This window comes from Felis catus, chromosome C2 (assembly GCF_018350175.1).
Source record: "Felis catus isolate Fca126 chromosome C2, F.catus_Fca126_mat1.0, whole genome shotgun sequence".
Taxonomy (NCBI): domain Eukaryota; kingdom Metazoa; phylum Chordata; class Mammalia; order Carnivora; family Felidae; genus Felis; species Felis catus.
The window spans coordinates 136,725,246-136,747,587 of record NC_058376.1 but is presented as its reverse complement, the minus strand read 5'-3'; positions in this window follow the sequence as shown (position 1 = coordinate 136,747,587).

Here is a 22,342-nt window from a genome sequence, read left to right as displayed (position 1 = left end):
AAAAGCTTTCAGATACCATTTTGTATTTGCACTGTGTCTTAATTGTTTTGTGCGGCTTTTCGAAACAAGAGACTACAGCACAGAATGACTTTTTTTGCCAAGGGGCACCTGGAGTCAGAGGCAGAATTGGCACTGAAACCCTGTGCTATTAAATCACAACTCCCCCATCTGTTCCTTAATCTACCCAGCAGCATGGACGCTCAAAGGTTTAAATAAACAGGAGAACCACATATTCATCAATGGGATAAATTTCTCGCTTATCCTTCCTCTTTGAATATGGCTCATTATCACTACTGTATTGTACTGTTTGTCACATAAAAACATAGGTAACTGAAGTACAACTGCATTAATCTTAGAAAATACCTGGAAGTAAAATGCACAGTAGAATATGATGCTAGACCAATATGTTGGTTTGGATAGCTTCTCTTCAAATGCATTTCAGCTCTGGTCTGTAGTGTGGCAAAGGAATATAACAGAGATTGATAGGTTTAAGGTGGGTTGTTTTGGTTTTTTTTCAAATTTCTTATACAGATGTCATAGAAGGATAGCAGACACTGGTATAATTGGTTTACTAAGTTCTTCTTTTAATTAATTGCTAACATTTAACCCTCAAAGACTTTACACAAAAACAGATTTCCAGATCTTTTTACTCATGAGGTCCAGTGGGCACCACAAACCACATGGCCGAGTATCTGCGGTCCCTACCAGACAGAGGCTGTACCTCCAATCCACCACACCCTCCCCTCATCTGCCTCACTGACTTCTATTACCTGACTGATTTGTGTTGAACATGGAATCTGTGGCTTTGGAAGAACTTAATAAGCTGTGAAAGGTATCACAGGAAACTGGGCTCAGCATAGTGAGATACGGTTAAGTCCAGTGACAGATTCATTACAAAATCTCAGTGAATTCCATTATGCAAAATGGTTAGCCCAGGCTCAGACTACTAGAAGGATTTAAAAACATAATCCACGAGGGGTGCCTAGGTGGCTCAGTCGATTGAGCGTCCAACTCCAGCTCAGGTCGTGTCTCGTGGTTCATGAGTTCAAGCCCTGCATCGGGCTCTGTGCTGACAGCTCAGAGCCTGGAGTCTGTTTTGGATTCTGTATGTGTCTCTCTCTGCCCCTCCCCCACTCATGCTCTGACTCCCTCTCTCTCTCTAAACATTAAAAAAAATTTTTTTAAGTATCAAAAAGAAGATAAATTAAGAAATCATTTAAAAAAACTTAGTAATTTGGCATGTCAATAAATATTCTCCTCTTGCAATAACCTGAAAATCCTTGATTAAAATTTGTAGCCTGTGACTGAGTCATTTTAATACCTAAGGAAACTGCAAAGTACATCTATTCTTAACAGTCCCCTGGACCAAGGGTGACTAAAGGAGAAAATAGACTCCAACACTGTGCCCAAGAAATAGAAGGAAATTCCTAAATCTAAGGCCAAACCAGATTATGTCAAGACAGTTCCTCCAAGTAAATGAAGTTATACTACTCCCCCTACACACACACACACACACACACACACACACACACACACACACACACACAAATTCTCATTTGTTTATATCATTTGTGAAATAAGAAACATTCATAAGAAATAACTTTCTAGAGCCTTCCACAGATACAGTCCTGTCTTAAATCCCAACGTGATGCAAAACTGTCAAGATTGAATCGAATTTGACCTAATTAGAAGAGTGGCTTTTCATCATGTCGGCACTGATTAAGGGCTTAGTTTACATTTAGGGAATGCCCCGCCTCCAAATGGCACTGCCATTAATCTGCTCGAGGGCGCCGACAAGAACGTTCAGTCATAATGCATTGTCAGGTATTTTTATCTCTTGCAAGAACTCGCTCTCATGAGCAATTATAATCTAATTAAAGTCATTAATGTTTACTCCTCTGGGAAATACAGTTATTCATAGAGATCAGAATCTTTTATGTTTTTCCATCTACTGTACAATTTATATCTTGCTTCTCACTTCTGAGAGTCTTCAGGAGTTATTTCCCTGTCACCCTAAAATAGAAACGTACCCTTTGGCAGTGTTTTCAATATAGCTCTTTGCAGTTAAATTGAATAAAAAATGAATAATGTGTTTATTAAGAGTATCAGGAGCGGAGATGCAACTTTTCTCATTATGTTATATTACTGTTTCTGCTGAGCTACAAGATATTAATAATTTTATAACATAAATAGTATAAGCTTTGAAAAGTCATAACATCTACAGGAACATACCTGGACTGAAAATTCTTCCACAGAGTGGCAATATCCTTTAAATCAAAGTAAACTATAAATCTGGTACAAACTTTTAAAATTTTATCGTCCTGGGAAGTGTTTTTCATTTTTTAAAACAAAAATGCATTTTTATATTGGTGTTATGATATTGCTATCAACACATTCTCCAATATACCTAGGGGGTCCTTCAACAAGTAATATATGCATTAGAAAACACAAAGTAAATTGTTTTATACTGTTTACTTAGCACTGCACATGCCACATACTCTATTTCAAAACAGAGATAAAAATTCAATATTAATGGGCAATAATGACTTACACCTTTTTTCAGGGTTTACTTTGTCAGGCACTGGTTTAAATGCTTTGTGTCAGCTCATTAGCTCCTCATACCTCATTAATTGGATCTTCTTTTAACAGAAGGGGAAACTGAGGCACAGAAGGTTAAGCAACTTGCCAAAGTCAACCAGCCAGTAAATATGGTAGAGCCAGAATACCAACTCACACAGTTTGACTCCAGTGCTGGACTTCTACTGTCTTTTCCTGTGCTCTACTGTTCCTTAAATATAGGGGTTCTCCTTTTCAAAGCTGTAGTCATTCAACTGCTATCTACAAGTTTCAAACTCTCCTGCTGTCCCTTCATGCTTCTGTGACAGTACCGCAAAGTAGATTTTTTGAGAGAGAGAGAGAGAGAGAGAGAGAGAGCGCACAAGTGAACGAGGTACAAAGAGAGAGAGGGAGAGAGAAGCAGGGCTCACCCAAAGTAGGGCTCCTGTTTTTACCCGAAACGGGGCTCAAGATCACCCAAAGCAGGGTGTGAGCTCACCTGAAGCGGGGCTGGAGACCAGCCAATGTGGGACTCAAACTCACCAACCACTTGATCACGACCTGAGCCAAAGTCAGATCCCCAACGACTGAGCCATCCAGATGCCCAAAGTAGATTTTCTTTTAAGTCTATGTCAGACACCAGGCCTGCCACTTAAACGGCATGGATCTAGGCTTCTCATAGAAACTCTCTGAAACCTCAACTTTCTTCATCAGCAAAATGGTACCTACTTCATAGAACTGCTTAGAACTGTTTTTGAATTAAACATGGAATGCATATAAAGCACTTAGCTGAGCGGTGCCTGGCTTGGAGCAATCACTTGATAAATGTTGACAATCCTATTACTATAGTTTTAATGTTCAACAAAGGGAGGACGTGTAGAGGATGATCTATTAAGGAGTCCAGAGATGTCCTTATAACATTAACCCAAGCAAGCAATTTCACATTTGATACAAAACTATGTTGGTTTTGATTTGGGGTTTTTTATTTCAATAATGTGAATATGCTCCATGAAATAACCAAGGATGTTATCGATGGACTTGCAGATATTTCTGATAGATTAAGAATACAAATTAAATTGGGGCGCCTGAGTGGCACAGTCGGTTAAGCGTCCGACTTCGGCCAGGTCACGATCTCGCGGTCCGTGAGTTCGAGCCCCGCGTCGGGCTCTGGGCTGATGGCTCAGAGCCTGGAGCCTGTTTCCGATTCTGTGTCTCCCTCTCTCTCTGCCCCTCCCCCGTTCATGCTCTGTCTCTCTCTGTCCCAAAAATAAATAAAAAATGTAGAAAAAAATTTTTTTTAAAAAATAAAAAAAAGAATACAAATTAAATAATAGGAAAGTGTCTATGACTTTTAAGTTAAATTTTTTTTTGAGAGAGAGAGAGAGAGGGTGAGGGATAGGGCAAAGGGAGGGAGGGAGGGAGGGAGGGAGAGAGAGAGAGAGAGAGAGAGAGAGAGAGAGAGAGAGAATACTAAGCAGGCCCCACACTCAGTGTGGAGCCCAATGCAGGGCTTGATCCCACAACCATAAGATCACAACCTGAGCTGAAATCAAGAGTCAGACACTTAACTGACTGAGCCACCCAGGCACCTCAAGCTAAATTTTTTAATGATACTTTTAATAGTATATAAAATGAATGACAGTAAATCAGAAGAATATATAAGAATTAAGCCCATGTTTTTATTTCCTTCAGCACTCTTTTTAAAGCCAACAAACAATTCTTAAATAACAATATCTTGAAATTACATCCTTATGTGTATCTTCCTTTTTGTACGAGAAATATTTTTAAAGATATTTTTATCCAAACTTACCATCCCTTCACTTGTGAGTGTTCTGAGTGTTAGTGGTTTCCAAATTTTTAATTACCCTAAAGATAATGACAATTTTAACCAAGTGAGGTGCATTATGATAGAATGATTTTTAAAGAGTAAAATTCAAGTGGAGCTATTGAAGTTTACATTTCAAGGCTCCTCATTTGCATGGGACCCCTTGTAGTACCCTGAGATGTTGAGTTGGGGATACATTTAGTTTGAATTTAGTGGGAGTTATTTATGTAGTTTGCAGTAACTTCTCTTTATAGTTTTGTTATCACTGGCTTTCCTGACACACAAATGGATTCCAAAAGATTCCTACTGCCCACTATAGTGAATTATCCAGCACTGTTTTGTTAAGGTAAGAGACAGAAGTCATATAATGATATAAATATGGTATCCAGCACTGGAATTATATCCATTGTAGAGAAGAAATAAGATTGCAAATATTTGGAGCCACAAGCTAGTCTGGAAAATTATTACACAGATGTGTTGGCAGTTAATGGACAAAAATATTTATTTCTGTGGATCTAGTGATGTTTTAGGGTTTCTCCCAACTTTTCTAAGTTTTCAACTTGCTACTTTTTTCTAATTTTAAATAAATGCAGACTCTTGTGTCTGATTCTGCATTTCTATGTCCTTTTATATAAAAGAGCCCTAACTAGATGAACATAAGGGAAGGAAGCAAAAATAATATAAAAACAGAGAGGGAGACAAACCATAAGAGATTCAAACACAGAGAACAAACTAAGAGTTGATGGAGGGATGTTAGGTGGGGGGATGGGCTAAATGGGTGATGGGCATTAAGGAGTGCACTTGCTGGGATGAGCACTGGGTGTTATATGTAAGAGATGAACCACTAAATTCTATTCCTGAAATCATTATTATACTATATGTTAACTAACTTGGATTTAAATTTAAAAAAAACAATAGAAAGAAAGCTTTAAAAACAAGCTTCCAGGGAAACTGGGAAATCTTTAACTTCTTGGAGGTGATTTTAAAGAGAAGCCCCTTGGGGCGCCTGGGTGGCGCAGTCGGTTAAGTGTCCGACTTCAGCCAGGTCACGATCTCGCGGTCCGTGAGTTGAGCCGCGTGTCAGGCTCTGGGCTGATGGCTCAGAGCCTGGAGCCTGTTTCCGATTCTGTGTCTCCCTCTCTCTCTGCCCCTCCCCCGTTCATGCTCTGTCTCGCTCTGTCCCAAAAATAAATAAAAAAAAACGTTGAAAAAAAAAAAATAAAGAGAAGCCCCTTGGGGCGCCTGGGTGGCGCAGTCGGTTAAGCGTCCGACTTCAGCCAGGTCACAATCTTGCGGTCCGTGAGTTCGCGCCCCACGTCGAGCCCCACGTCGAGCCCCACGTCGAGCCCCACGTCGAGCCCCACGTCGAGCCCCACGTCGAGCCCCACGTCGAGCCCCACGTCGAGCCCCACGTCGGGCTCTGGGCTGACGGCTCAGAGCCTGGAGCCTGTTTCCGATTCTGTGTCTCCCTCTCTCTCTACCCCTCCCCCGTTCATGCTCTGTCTCTCTCTGTCCCAAAAATAAATAAACATTGAAAAAAATTTAAAAAAAAAAAATAAAGAGAAGCCCCTTTCTCTTTTCTGATAGCTGAAAAATACCTATGATGACTGGAATCAGAGCAACTATCCTGGATCTCAAGGAAGAAACCTCGTGTTAGGAGTGGCAAAACAACAAGGTAGAAGGAAGGATTGTTAAACTCCCATTCCAGATTTGGCCTGCTCACTTCCATAGTCATTGTTTTTCTTTTTTTTAGCTTTGGAAAGAAAAATAAAATCTTTCTTAAGGAAAAAAAAAAGCCCTGAACTGCAAAAGGGCTTCAAGGTCAAATCCTGCAACGCCTGGACCTACCCTCATAATGTGTAACAGAAAGCTTATTAGCCTATTTCCACACTTCTCCCAGATAGAGTCACCTACAGCATCAAATGAAATCTTTCTCACTGCAAAAAAGCAAGCCTTCCAAGAAAAAAGAAAAGATACACATATGAGAGCATCGAACCAAGCAAAATTAAGAAATCTTTAAAAATCCTCCATTATTCTTTTTCATAAATCAGTTATGTTCCATATCTATGTCAATTTCATCATTTCATCCATATAGTCAAAGCATGAATGATTTTATCTCACTTAAGATCTCACTTAAGTAAGGAAGATATTAATCTTATTTTAGATTCAATCCTTTTGGAATATACCCACTACCTGAGAGGAAAGGTTGGCAAAATGTTATCTTGATAAAGGCACAAAATTATGCCTATGCACACATAAATATAAATATAAATATAAATATAAGTATAAATATAAATATAAATATAAATATTTTTCTTTGATTTTTCAATTTTGGAAAGGTCACAGTTAAGAAAGGCTCTCATCCAGAATCTTTCCTTCAAAAGAGTCCAATTCATTTCTGGGAAGGATTTCTGAAGGCTATAGTGACCTTCATTTAATGACCACCCTAAAATTTCATCTTAAATGCCTGGTCAATTTTTGGAGCAGCCCTAAAATCTCCAACTGGCCCAGCGAATCCCAAAGGCTGATATCTATCAACAAACACTCGGGTAACATCTACTGAGCATTTTGTTCCAGGCACCATGAAGCTACCTAAAAGCCCATCTTGATTTCACGGTAATTGACATAGCAAGTGAAATGACTGTGAGCTTTTAGGAGCCACATGAAATGTGCTAAGATGTCACTGAATCAGTAGATGATATACCTACTTCACTGACTCCTGGGGTTGGGGGTTATACATAGCGTTGCATCCAGCTTGATAAAAAGACTGCAATTTATTGACTACAACAAGCAAAAGACCCTTAATAAGCCCAATAAGTTTGGTCTTTACTTACACTCGATCACAATTAAAAAAAAAAACATTAAAAAGTTTTCTTGAAAGGTTATGTACCCCAGTATTTGACAATTGAGGGTATTAGTCTTGAATTTTGTCGTAAAACCATTTTTTCCCAAGAAACCTGCTGCACAAGTATATTGGAATTGCATAGTATTCTAGCTCCACCAAGTGACAGTTTTGTACCATTGCTATGTTGCTGCTACTCATCTGTTAACCTCTGAGGGGAAGCTAATGAAAGAATGTGTTCTACGTATAACCTGTTCATCCAGCTGGTCAAACTTGAAGGGATTTTGCTCTACTCGTTCACAGTTCCAAAAAAACCCTTACATTTCTATTTCTAAAATTCCATCCTCCACTCTGCCCTCCTAAAATATACCAGTTCTAAAGAGAAAATCATACAATAGGATTTTTTGAAATTCATTATTTTACATTCCATTCTGAGTTTATGATGACAGTTGTTGAAGAAAATTGGATGAAAGTTTCTTATTCTCCCCAAATATTTGTGTCTTACAAATTAAAGTTTATATAATTCAGAGTAGTTATGCTGGGGGTAGAGATGACTTAAAATAACAAAATAAAATAGTTAAAAGGCAAAAGTTGTGTACTTTGCCCCAATAATTCTTTAAATTAAAATTAAAAATAAAAATCTACCCAGCATATAAGAAAGCATCATGAACATTTTTTAAATGTAATTTTGAAGAGTAAGGGTTTGTCTGGCTAAAATTCCTGTTTATAAACTACAGAATAATGGGGGAGACCTTTTTTCATCAAATAGAAGGATATATTGTATTTCCAATAATAAAAGTTACACATGATTATTCAAAATAAATAATTCATGATATGAAAAAATATTTTTAAAAGAAACAAAAAAAAATTAGAAACCATTCATAATTCCTCTACTAAAATGTAACCAAAATGACATTCTAATGGACATCAGGTTATTTGCTCTACATATATTCACACACATTTCTAGAAGGTACAAAAATAGTATCAATATAATACAAGTTACTTTCAAGTTTTCTCTTTTCTTTTTTTTGATTTTTTTTTAACGTTTATTTTTGAGACAGGAAGAGACAGAGCATGAACGGGGGAGGGTCAGAGAGAGGGAGACACAGAATCCAAAACAGGCTCCAGGCTCTGAGCTGCCAGCACAGAGCCCCACACGAGGCTGGAACTTACGGACTGCGAGATCATGACCTGAGCCGACATCGGATGCTTAACTGACTAAGCCACCCAGGCGCCCCAAGTTTTCTTTTTCCTTAATGGAGGTTATAATGTATAATATCATCTGATATAGATGCATAGTGTTCCAAAATATGAATATATTATCTTTTTTATAGCCAATGTCCACTTGTTAAACGTTTTTGTTGCTGCCAGTATTTCCTCTATAATAGACAACTATAAATATATAATTTTGCAAGCCGTAGCTATATTAATAACAGATCATCATATAGCAAAAAAGCATTATTAGAAAAAATAATTAAATTAAACTTCATAATTAAAAGGGTCATTTCACCAGGGATGCCTGAGTAGCTCAGTCAGTTAAACATCCATGCCAATAGCACAGAGCCTGCTTGGGATTCTCTCTCTCCCTCTCTCTCTGCCCCTCCCACTCTCTTGCACACGTGCTCATACCTTCTCTCTCTCAAAAATAAACAAATAAAACTTTAAAAAATAAAAATTAAATTAAAAATACAAGGGTCACTTCACCAAAATGACAAAGATTTTAAACATGTACACATCTAAAGTATAGCTTTCAATTTAAAAGCAAAAATCAACAGAACTAAAATATGTTGACATTACATAAAGAATTTATATAAAGAATTTTACATTATATATAATATACATTGTATGTGGAATTTTTATACACTTTGGTTATTGTTATATTATATTCTTATGTATTTACCAAAACATGGTAAGATTATAGAAAATCTGGACAGCATAATTAATAAGCATGTTTAGAAGAACTTACCAAGCATACTGAACCCAGCAATGAAAAAATGCCTACCCTTTTCAAGAACATGAAAATGTATATAAAAGTTGAGCACCTGTTACTCATAAAGCAAAATTCAACAATTTTTAAATCATTGTTTTCATATGGACCGTAATGCAATTTTAAAATGACATTACAAAGATAATTTTTTAAACGTTAAATTTTTTAAATGTTTAAATATTTTAAATTTAAATGAAATTAAGAAATTTTCTAAATAATTCAGACTAGAAGAAAGCATGAAATAAAAATTAGAGAGAACACAGAACTAAGTTATAAGGAGAATAATACTGATGAAAATTGTATTATTTAGTTTGTTAAAAAAAAGAAGAAAAGCTTAAAATTAATTCATCGAGATTTCAACTTAAGATGTTAGGAAAGGAACAAAATAATAAAAGTAAAAGAAGGTAGATATAAAATAATAAAATAGGAATAAAAATTAATTTAATAGGGTAAAAAAAATTAGAGAAAGAAGATCAATTAACTAAAAATTGGCTCTAGGAAAATATTAATAAAATTGACAAACTGCTCGCAGGATTGATAAAGAATAAAAGAAGCCTTCCCCAAAAATGTTAGGATGAAAAAGTAGATATCATTACAGATGCATCATTATAGAGATTAAAAAGAGACTACTATGAATAACTTTCTCCCCAAAACTGCAAACATTTAGATGAAGTGCATAAATTCTATATATACATATATATTTATGTATAGGTGTACATATACATACATGTACATACATAAATACACACACCCACATATATAGAAAACTTTGCCCAAACTAAATCAAAAGAAAAACTTTTAAAAACTAATAAATTCATTAATTAAAGAAAGGGAGGCAACAACGCACAATATTTACACACACACAAACAGGCCTGTATATTGTATTTCTTGGTCCAATCTTATATAAATGCTTACAGAGACTGGAAAAACAAGGTATAATCCCTACTCGTTTTATGAAGCTAGTACAACCTTAATGCCAAAGGCAGTGTAGAAGAAAGGGCAATATCACTAGTGAATTTAGATAAAAATATGCTAAAGAAAACACTGGCAACCTGAATCTAGCAATTAATTTAAAAGATAATACCACATGACCAGGCTGTGCTTCTTCCCAAGAATATAGGTTGGTTTCTGATTAGAAAACCTATTAATACCGTTCTCTATATTAACATTTAAGGGGGGAAAATCATATGATTATTTCAATAGAATAAAAAAAAAAAAACATTTCATTCATACTTTGATTCTCTCAACAAATATATTATACGTATTAGTGCTTACTATGTTCCAGGCATTTTTCCAGGTACTGAGAAAAATCCCTATCTCCATGAAGTTTGTTTTTCACCAAACAAATGAATGAACAAACAAACAAGATATAGGACAGCAGATGGTGTTACCGGCTATGGAGAAAAATTAAGCAAGGGAGGGCACTGTGGGAAGCTCCAAAGAGGTCAGAGGTTGAAAGTTTATATAAGATTGTTGGTTAAGGCCCCACTGAGAAGGTGACATCTAAGAAGACCTGAAGGAGGTGAGGAACATATGGAAATATAAGAATTCTGACAGAAAGCACAGCCAGTACAATGGTTTTGGCCAAGAGGGTACCTGGACAATTTAAAGAACTATGTGTCTAGAGCAGAGTGAAGGAGGGACATTTGAAGGAGTTGGTATCCGGTGATAGGGCATGTATCAGAGAGTAGGAAATGAGGCTGCATAGGGCTTTGTCCGGAAAGCCTTTGGCTCTTACTGCCAGGGAGACAGGATGCCATTAAAGGAGGGAAAGAAGAAAGAAAGAAAGAAAGAAAGAAAGAAAGAAAGAAAGAAAGAAAGAGAGAGAGAGAGAGAGAGAGAGAGAGAGAGAGGGAGGGAGGGAGGGAGGGAGGGAGGGAGGGAGGAAGGAAGGGAGGGAAAGAAAGAAAGAGAGAGAAAGAAAGAAAGAAAAAGAAAGAAAGAAAGGGAGAGAAAGAAAGAAAGAAAGAAAGAAAGAAAGAAAGAAAGAAAGAAAGAAAGAAAGAAAGAAAGAAAGAGAAATGGGACAAGATGTGATTACACGTTAACAGGATCACTCTGACAACTGTAGCAAAATAGATTGTAGGAGGAAAGGATGAGTGCAGAGCGACTAGTTAAGATCCAGGCAAGAGATGACAGTGACTTGGTAACACTGAGGGAACGAGAAGTCATTGAATTCTGAAGATATTTTGAATGTAGAGACAACGTTCTTTGCCGGCAGATAGGATATGGAGTCTGAGAAAAAGAGGATCCAAAGGTGATTCCAAAAGTGTGACCTGCACAACTAAGAAAATTCAGCATTCGTTTATGATTCAATACTTTAAATTTTTAAAAAAGAAAAATCACCCTTTTACCAAAGTACAAAAATAAAATGTCACTGCGTTAAAAAAGAAAGCAAACCTTAGGGCAATCACAGATGGGGGATGAATAGAAAACAAAAGAAACCTCTCCACCTGACTAGAGAATTGCATGCATTCAACCTCCTAAACCAAGTAGAGGCAGGAAGAGCTATCAAGACACTTACATTCAGGTGACTGAGATCTGCAAGTTCTAGTGAATGACAACTGGGACCACATTTTCTGAACGCTCCCTTATGGCTGCCCTACCTCAGTCCCCTAGCCCCCACTGAGAAATGGTCGGCCTCCAAACATTTTTAAGCCCATTTTTTTGGTAACTCAGGATACATTATTCTCTAACAACGTTAGAGACAGTGTATTACAGCTCACAGAGGTCCACTTAACCCATACCATAGATGAGTTGTATTGTGATTAATAGGCCCACAGAATCTAATCATCATTGACAGTATTGTCCCTCAGGGAAAACCGAAGCCAACTTCCACCCCGAACCCCACAGAGCTTCTTCCTCTTAATGTAGCTGTAGGAATGGGAAGGTAAATTTCCCCCTGCCTGCTATCCAAAGCCACTGGGGTAAGACTCCCATTGGCCTATAAGCACCAGAAAGAAAAATTTAGGAGATAAAAAACACGCCACAGTCCTAGACCACCCCAACTCCCTACCCTAACAAAATCCACCTAGATAGTCTCAGACATAACCAGAGACAGCAAGGAAGAGCCCTGATCATACCCAGAAACCACAGAGATCAGAACTTTTGATCCATTCCCAGCATGCTTTGTGAAGAGGACTTAGGGCAGCCAGGCCTAGAAATGGGTCCTTTGGTCAAGATTCCAGCCTAAGATAAATTTTTGAGTTCTATATTCAATCAAGAGCTGTCTGAACTGTAGCAAATAAATATTATCAATAGGAGGTTAGGGGATAATAAGACATTCCCTTCCCTGAGGCAGAAGAAACCAGGAACACATTATTGGGCCAGAGAGGCCCATTGGCCTGTCATTCATAGCACAGGATTGTGGGTAAATGGACTTCCTGTAGATGCTCTACAACACCCTTGGGAGACAAACGGGTGACAGGTACAGTTCCTCCCATTTTTCATGAAGAGGAAATGAAGCTCAGAAAGTATAAGTGGCAGACTTCCAGAAAGCTTTTCAAAAAATATGAAACAAACCTTCCACAGTCAGCCACTTCTCTCTCTAGGTGAAAAGTCCTGCATCAAATGAGAGTAGTTCCTCTCGAGACTTGCTGAAAAGACTTCTGGGATTTGTTGATGAAGCATTTCTCAGGTCTCATGGGGGAAAAAAATGGTAATTTATAATTGTGACATTTTACAAATGTTTCAACCTTCTGCATAGCTAATTATGCTTCCTAGGGCTTTTCTACATTTTTCTTGACTATTGGAATTAGTGATGAATTACTTGGCATATTTCTTCTGATTACACTTGAAATTAAATCTTCTTATTTCTAGTGGGTTTTTCTCTCCTCTACTTCTTTTCTAATTATCTGGACTATTCAGAAAGAATATTGATATCTACTCTCGTTTCTCACAAATACATGTTACATAATTTTTATGCGTATATGTCAGACTTACCAAATTCATCTTCCAGCTCCAGAAAAGACACTCTTGGAGTCTACTTTATGTTCAAATTATCTTTATGAACTGCATTTTATTATGTAAATCCATCTTTCCATACAAACAGGACTTCTCAGAAATCTCTTTGGGCTGAAAGATGTAACGGGTTTTGAAATAGAGTTTTTAAAAAAAGATGATGGATACACAACATAGAGAAGATAAAGAGAAAAAGATGGACAGGATAGTAACAGTAGATGCCTCTTACTCTTCAAGTTATTTAAGCCATAAGAAATTCTTATTGTACTTTTATTGGCATCTCCGTTGAAGTTCCTCTTTAAGGCATCCAGCCTACCAGCCTTCTTGGAACTTTTCCTTTTTCTAATGAAAAGAGTAATGTACACTTCAGAAAGCTTCATTTTTTAAAAATTCATTTCTGAAAATAGAAGATGACTTTTCTGACTTCACTTGAAGTCAAAATGTAAGGCCCTTAACACTCACCGTCTCCCAGGATAACTAGAGAGAAAGAATCATTCAAAACAACACAAATGCCAGAGAAGAACAATAAGAAAGACTGGCCATTTCCCCCTGTTCGAGATCTAGTTTCCTAACATCTCTGCTGTCATTTGGAATGCGTGAACCATGCTGGTTAGTAGATGAAAAAGCTCTAGGTGGTCGTCCAACCACAATGGTCAGCAAAAGGACAATGGATAAGGGAGAATAAGCCAGACCAAGAAACAAAGAAAAAGACGAAGGACAAAATAGGCTTCTTTCTTTCCATTCATCACAAGGGCCTTTGCCTCTTAGTCCCCCCGTGACATGCAATTGCCCTCCGAAACCTGAAAACGAGATCGAAGAATAAAAAGTGCATTTTAGCCTGGAGTCATTCCACCATCAACCAGAGGAACAGTCCCCCACAGAAGCAAGGGCAGGGGCCAGGAGGAAGAGAGCAGCTGCTTGGCTCTCCTGTAGGGAGGGGACCAGCTGCTGTCACAGACACTTCCAAGAGAAGTAGCAGCCACTGCCTGAGAAGGGGTGACCCCAAACAGAGCTGGAGAGAGGTTCTACCATACACCAATGACTGGGATTTAAGTCATCCATGCTTTCTGTCTGCAAGGCTATTATTTCAATATATAATCCAGATTTTTTATTCCCTCAGCTTCTCTACCACCGTTTTCTTTTTCACATAATAGTGTTACACAAGAATATGTAACAATGAAACTATATCCTATTATATGAAATGTATATAAATATATAGCATTTGCTTTTCTATAACATATATTCATTCACTCAACAAACACAGAGGAATAAATGTAATGAATGGAGCACAGTCAGCCCTTCCCCCAGTCTCACTTTAATTCTTTACTAGTGTTTGAGCTAAATAATGCTTACAGAAACTGTCTGAAATCAGAAACTTCCAGGGATATAACCATGTCAAGGAATATTTATTTTTTTTTTAATTTTTTTTTTTTAACGTTTATTTATTTTTGGGACAGAGAGAGACAGAGCATGAACGGGGGAGGGGCAGAGAGAGAGGGAGACACAGAATCGGAAACAGGCTCCAGGCTCCGAGCCATCAGCCCAGAGCCCGACGCGGGGCTCGAACTCCTGGACCGCGAGATCGTGACCTGGCTGAAGTCGGACGCTCAACCGACTGCGCCACCCAGGCGCCCCAAGGAATATTTATTTATGTGATGAGATGGACACAGTGGATTGCCAAATTGGAAACGCTAACAGTTTATCACTGGCTGCAAAAGAGTACATCATGGGTATGTTACTATTTTAGTTACGATTATATATTCATTTCTTCCTTCATCAGTTATTGGCTATCTACCATATACCAATCACCTCAAAAAGATCCTTTGGCCTGTAACAGTTTACATTCTAGAAGGTGCGGGAAGCAAGGGGAATGGGAGAGAGGGCAAGTAAGCCTGGCAATACACAACAGATGTAATAAAACAAGTATGTTCTGTAATATGTTTAAAAATCCTAAGTTCTTGAAGAAATGCAGCCTGGAGCAGGCCCAGGGGAACTGGCAAGAGTGGGTGTAAGGAAACGTGGGGGTGGGCTGCAGTTTTAAAGAGAGTTGTCAGGCTAGGCTATTTTGACAATGTGAGATCTGAGCAGAGACTGGAAGGAGAGGAATATTCACAGAGACGGCCCCTCTTGGAAAAGAGCTAGAACAAAGGCCTGAAGATAGAGTATGCCTGGTGTGCACCAACAGCAGCAATGAGGTGAGTGTGGCTCAAGTAGAGGGAACGAGGAGGAAAAAAAGGAAGCCAGAGAGATACTAAAGGCTGGCAAGTGAGGTGAGTCCTTGTAAGACACATAGTACAGTTGACTTTTGAACGCAGGTTCGAACCTCAGGATCCATTTATACACAGAGTTTTTTCAATAAATATAATACAGTACTGTACATATATTTTCCTTCTGATTTTCTTTTTTTAAGTTTATTTATTTACTTGGAGAGAGAGAGAGAGCATGAGCAGGGAAGGGGCAGAGAGAGAGAGGGAGAAAGAGAGGGGATCCTCACACGAAAGATCTCAGGATCTGTGAGATCATGACCTGAGCCAAAATCAAGATGCTTAACCGACTGAGTCACCCAGGCACACCACTTACGATTTTCTTAATAACGTTTTCTTTTCTCTAGCTTACTTTACTGTAAGAATAGAGCATATAATAAACAGAACATAAAAAATATATGTGAATCGACTATGTTATCGGTACGGCTTCCTCCAGGTCAAGAGCAAAGTTCTTGGGAATTCAGAAGTCATACACAAACTCTTGACTGTGTGGGGATGGGGGTAATCAACTGTATTATTTTCTCCATGTGAATACTAGAAAAGCATAAGCCAAAAAGGTTGCTTTTTTTTCTTTGAGTGATAGGATTACAAATAATTTACATTTTCTTTGTGCTTTGTTATGTTCAGTTTTATTGAGATATAACTGATACACATTACTGTATAAGTTTAAGGCACACAGCATAATGGTTTGTCTTACAGATATTGTGGAATGCTTATCACAGTAAGTTTAGTCAGCATCCACCTTCTCAGATAAAGAAAAAGAAATTTCCTTGTGTTGAGAACGCTTAGGATCTACTCCCTTAACCCCACCCCATACAGCAGCGTTAACTGTAGTCTTCATGCTGTGCATTACACTGCTGGTAATGTACTTATCTTAAAACTGCAAGTTTGTACATTTTGCCCACCTTCCCACCACTGTGCTCTGCTGTGCACTGGTTTTACAGCTAGGAAAAAAAAAGTCATCATAGGAAACAATTTTAATAAGATCTTAGAAGAAATCCAGGCTATCTTAACCCCTCATTCTCTGCGACAGCTGTGAGGAAGGTACACCTACAGAATTCAGAGTTCCCCCTGGCTATGGGCGCACACCTGGCAAGCCACGGTCTCCCTCCTCGCAGCAAGGAAGATAAAAGAGAATCAACAGCCTCTAGCAGCCAGAAAATCAGAAACCCAGAGCACATCACGGCCTGCTGCCTGTTAGAGTCAGTCTCTCCAGTGGTTTCATCTGACAGAGCCAGGGCTTTGCCATCTAGACCTGGGAGTCTCACCTGCACAATTTCTGCCGGAGTCAGTCGTATCCACGGACATTGACAGAACACCAGTGATACAATCTCTGTCGCTGTGGGTTCAAAATACAGGAGATTTTTGGCAAAAACCTCTAAAATCTATTGGCTAAGTCTACGATTACAGTAAGCCATAATAAGGGATATGGCAAAGGTAAATAGAGGTCTTCCCAGAAGAACAGCCAGAGTATGTGGAAGGAAGGATGAGGAGGTCTTCCAGGAGGGGGAGGCCGGAGGTCAATTTTAAAGGATAAATGGGAAGGAGCCAGCAGGACGGATGGGCAGGCAACTGGTCAGAGAAGATGGTTTCCGGAAAAGCATAGAAGATACAGACACAGTGCTCCCCAGACATGAAATGTGAACATAATTACTGGACAGCCTTGTTAAAATGCAAGTTCTGATTCAGCAGGGTGGGATGGGGCCTGGGATTCCACATTTCTAACAAGCTCTCAGCTTTGCTGGTAGAAAGACCACATTTACAGGACGGAGAACCATATTTTGAGTATCCGAGGGCTAGCAGTCCCTTTCCAAGCTTACAAGGACCGATGCCTGGCTCCACCCCCAGACATGCTGATACAATGGGTCTGGCATACAACCTGGGCCTCTCCCCCTGGTGGTGCTAATGTGCAACAACATTTGGCATTCAGGAGCCAAAAGAGGGCTCAGCGCCAGCGGGGAATAGAGGGAAATGTACCATGAGGTCAGCAGATGCCAATAATAAAGAACCGCCCCCCCTCCCCGAACTTCCACACTAAGAAGTCTGGATACTTGTATACCTATAGAGAGAGAGATACAAGTGAATAGACGGATAGATACATAGAACAACCTAGGAGCCTGTTAAGTTCTCCCTTCTTGAATAGCTAATAGACATCTCAAAACTGCTATGTAAAAATCCAAACTCCTCATTTCCACCCCACCCCACCAGAAAAGGTCTGTTCCTCCATTAGTCTTTCCCATCTCGGCAAGTCTCAGCTCCACCCTCCCAGGTGATCTGGGGGCCATGTTTGAATCCCACAGCTCATGTCCAAAGTGGCAGCAAATCCTATTGATTCTACCGTCAAAATAGATCAGAATTGTCTGGGATTTCTTCAAAATAGTATGTGAGGGGAAGAATGGAGTGGTTTATATAGGACAGATAACTGGTCCTAAGTTAACCACTTTTTTGAAGGTGGAGGGACTTACGAAATTGTCCTCTGAATTTTCCTATATATCCAAAGCTTTCCACCATGAAACGTTTGCATCTCTATTTGCACTGCCTTCGTTACCACCCCAATGGCCTAAGCAACCACCAGTTCTTAGTGGATTATTGAAAATGCTCTTAGGCACACCTGGGTGGCTCAGTCCGTTGAGCTTCTGACTTCAGCTCAGGTCATGATCTCACAGTTTGAGTTCGAGCCCCGCATCAGGCTCTGTGCTGACAGCTCAGAGCCTGGAGGCTGCTTCAGATTCTGTGTCTCCCTGACTCTCTCTCTCTGCCCTCCCCCACTCACACTCTGTCTCTGTCTCTCTCTCAAGAATAAATAAACATTAAAAAAAATTTTTTTTAAGAAAGAAAATGCTCCTTAATTGCCTCCAAACCCCTGTCTAATGGGCTTTCAGTCTTGCCCCTTTTCCGCCTATTCTCAACAAAGCAGCAGAGGCATCCAGTTAGGTAAGTTCACATTGCTCCTCCACTCAACCTTCTCCAGTGGCTTCTCATCTCAGTCACGGGAAAAACCAAAGGCTTCACAACGGACCATAATTTGCTCCATCCCTGCTCCCATTTGTTCTTACCTCTTGGATCCTATTTCCTATTTATTTCTCCCTTCTAAATACATAAGTCTTCTCACCTTTCCTTTAAACCATGAGGCATATCCCCTCCTTACTTCCTTTGCAATGGCTGTTCCCTCTACCTGGAATGCTCTGCCGTCAGATGTCTGCAAGCCCTGTGCTTTCCTCCTTCAGGTCCTCACTCCTGCCATCTCCTTTGTGAGACTTCCCAGACTTCTCTATTTTGAACATGTTGCCTGGTAGATGACAGGTGCTCTGTAAATATTTGCTGATTGACTGAATGTTTCCATCAATCAACTGTGCCTGGCCATCTTGGATGAGAGACCTCTACTCCACATAAAGTACTTGCTACAGTGCACCACACTATTGATAAACAGTAGCTCTTTTTATAATACATATTCCCTACAGCAGAAGTCGACAAACTTTTTTCTCTAAGAGGCCAGCCTTTCGATAGGAGCCACACAGTCTCTGTTACAGCTATTCAAATCTGTTATAGTAGCAGGAAAGGAGCCATATACTACAGATCCGCCAACGGGCACCGTTGTGTTCCAGTAAAACTTTACGGATTTGGCTCACAGGCTGCAATGTGCCAGTCCTTGCCTTATAGCAGAGCCTCCCAGTTTACCCCATACTGAGGGATGTGTAAAAAAATTGCCTATCTCATGTCAAACAATGCAACCAAAAGCAGGAGCAACAACCAAATCCCTCAAAATAGATGAAATAACTTTGAAACAATAAAAGACAGATGTAACCAATTCACTCAAGATGTATTAAGACATTTTGGCATAATTTAATAGCACTCTGTATTTCTTAGAAACAATGGTGCATCTGACATTGATAACTTTTGATGAAATATGGTAACTTCTTTTCTGCTTGAAATACCTGGAATAGTTTCTACTTCCTGCACCTTGACTAATATAATGCACATTTGTCCAACCTGCCGAGATGAATTTTCTCATATTCTATCTATAGCTTTCTCCTGATCTATCAGTAAATTAACTAGACAGATAACTTGCTCTTTTGAAACAAGGTTAATTGCTAAGAGCTTTTTAATTGTTAATATAATAGTATAATTGTTTAAAATTATTTTAGTTAGTTTAATTGTTTAAAATTGTTTAAAATTATTTCAGGATAGCAAGCAAATTCAGATTATCTGTTTTATGGGCTTTTTAAATATCAGGACTATTTGCCTATCTGTAATTTTCTTATTTTCCTCCAGGCTGACCAATCCTGGCTCAGTGATCTAAAATGAAGCTTCTGGAGCACCTGGGTGGCTCAGTTGGTTAAGCATCCAACTTTGGCTCAGGTCATCGTCTCACAGTTTGTGGGTTGTGTAGGGCTCTGTGCTGACAACTCAGAGCCTGGAACCTGCTTCAGATTCTCTCTCTGCCCCTCCCCCACTCATGCTCCGTCTCTGTCTCTCTCTCTCTGTCAACAAATGTTAAAAAAAATTTTTTAAATGCAGCTTCTTCCAATATTACAAAAACTTTATCAATAAGGAAGCAGATTCATTTAGAGTATCAAAGTATGGCACATGCGGGAATATCTCTGATAAAATGGTCCACTCACAGCAACAGAGACTGAGAGGGAAAGGAGTCAGAATGCATAAGATTTGCACACTAAAGCAGAACAAGGGATGGGAAACTAACTGAAAACAGGCTTTCGCTTGCTTCAGAGAAGCAGCCAGATGGGAAAGGTGCAATGTCCAAAGGCAAAACGAAATAACTGCATCATTTCTGTCTTCCGGTGTATTAAATCTGTCTTCAGCTGGGACCAATCTACTGTTCAATCTGTCCACTGAGTTTGTAATGTCACTGACTGTATTTTTCATTTCTAAAAGTTCTATTTGGCTGCATTTGTTTCTTTTTTCCAATCTTCTTGGTCTTTTTCATGGTGTCTGCTTTCTTTCTCATAGTTTTGACTCTGGTTACATCCTGAACTATTTTAAGCATGCTTATTTTATCTTTACTGTTCAGCAGTTCTCTTATCTGAGGTTCTTGACAGTATATTACTGCTGCTTATTGTGTATGCTGACTTGCAATGGTGGTATATTGTTTTCTTTTTTTTCCTTTTTTTTTTTTTTACAATTTTTTAATGTTTATTTATATTTGAGAGAGAGAGAGACAGCGCGCGCACGTGTGCAAGTGGTGGAGGGGCAGAGAGACAGGGAGACAGAATCTGAAGTAGGCTCTAGTTCTGAGCTATCAGCATAGAGCCTGACATGGGGCTCGAACTCGCGAGCCATGGGATCATGACCTGAGCCTAGGTTGGATGCTTAACTGACGGAGCCACCCAGGCGCCCCAAGTGGCATATTGTTTTCTTATGTGCTTCGTAATTTTGTATTGTGAGTTCTTCGGGATGCTTCAGGACGCTATGGGTGGGAATCGTGTACTATCTGGATTGAAGGTGTTCCTCCAGAGAAGCTTTACATTTTACTTTGTCAAATGCTCAGGGTTTTCACGTGCCCAGGCCATGTTCACGTATTCACTCAAGAGTTTCCAGAACCCTACAACTAGGAATATCTTAATCCCAACTCTGGGTGAAGATAGGGATATAGTTATGAATTTTCATTAAAGACTTTTTCTATCTAAAATCCAAATGAAGACATACAAACGTCTTTCAGACACTATTCAGCAGCAGTGAGTGGGTAGACTGTTGTTCCAGGTGAATCTTCAAAGGTCCCAGCTGTCCACGGGGGGGTCTCAAATGCACTTTTTAAACTCTTGAGACCCCAAGACATTATCTTCTATTCTTGTGTAGGCACTAAGACAGAAACAAGACTTCCATCGCTCTCTCCTGATCCCACTCCCCAGCCTGCCAAAGCACCATTCAGTGAGATTTGGCTCTGGTTTTCAATTTGTACTTCATTTTCTGCCCATTGGGGATTTCCTCACATGCTTTCTCACTCGGCTACATATTTAAAAATGACATTGTTTTCTATTTTGCCTAGCATGCGCGAGTGTTTTATAGCAGGAAGCTTTCTGGACAACCTGGTTTGTCATGTTGCCAGAAATAGAAGTCGCAAATGGTAGCATGATACCATCAAGATCAGTGGGATACATTAAAACTAAGCATCTCAAACCTGAAGAAAAGCCATTGCAATTTTTCAGAGACTGATAAAGTCATGCAACACTAAAGGTAGAATTTTACAAAGTGTCGTGAAATGTGGTAATAAATATTTAGAAGCTTCTTTTGAGGCTTCTCATTTTAAAGCAAAGGTAAAAGGCACAGCCACATCCAATGGGGAAACACGGGTTCTTTCCGACACAGTTGAAATGACTGAAACATAACAAAACAAAACAAAAAGCATGTGGTGAAACCTAAAATGTGTATCTTTGTCAGCAAATAGTGTTGAATGATATATGGAAAGCATTATAGAAGAGTGAAGAAACAAATGTTAGAACAAATTACGTAGTGTTGAAGGTTTGCTATATATTTCGATGAAACGCTGATGCTTCTAATATCTTTTCAGCTATGGTATTTTCTGGATCCTGTTTCCAATAATAAAACACGTGAAGTGCCCTTTTCTAGCGTGAGCTACTAAAAAAAGGACCAGATGATAGTTTCCCTCAATAATACATAACTTATTTTAGAAAAATTATGATGTTTAGAATGTTTCAGGCAACTATCTGAATTGGGATTTTTTAAATTCTCCAAAAAAAAGTATAAAGCACTGTGCGTGAAATGCATTCCCTCTATCTTTCACAGGGAAGCTGCTGCAGCAAAGATGGTGAAGCTATAAAAGAGCAAAGTGCAGGATATTTCATAGGGGAGGTTGGCTTTATAAAAACTAGACATTTGAAAATATAGGGGACTCTTTGCACTCCTTTATGGAGAGTACTTTTCTTAGATCA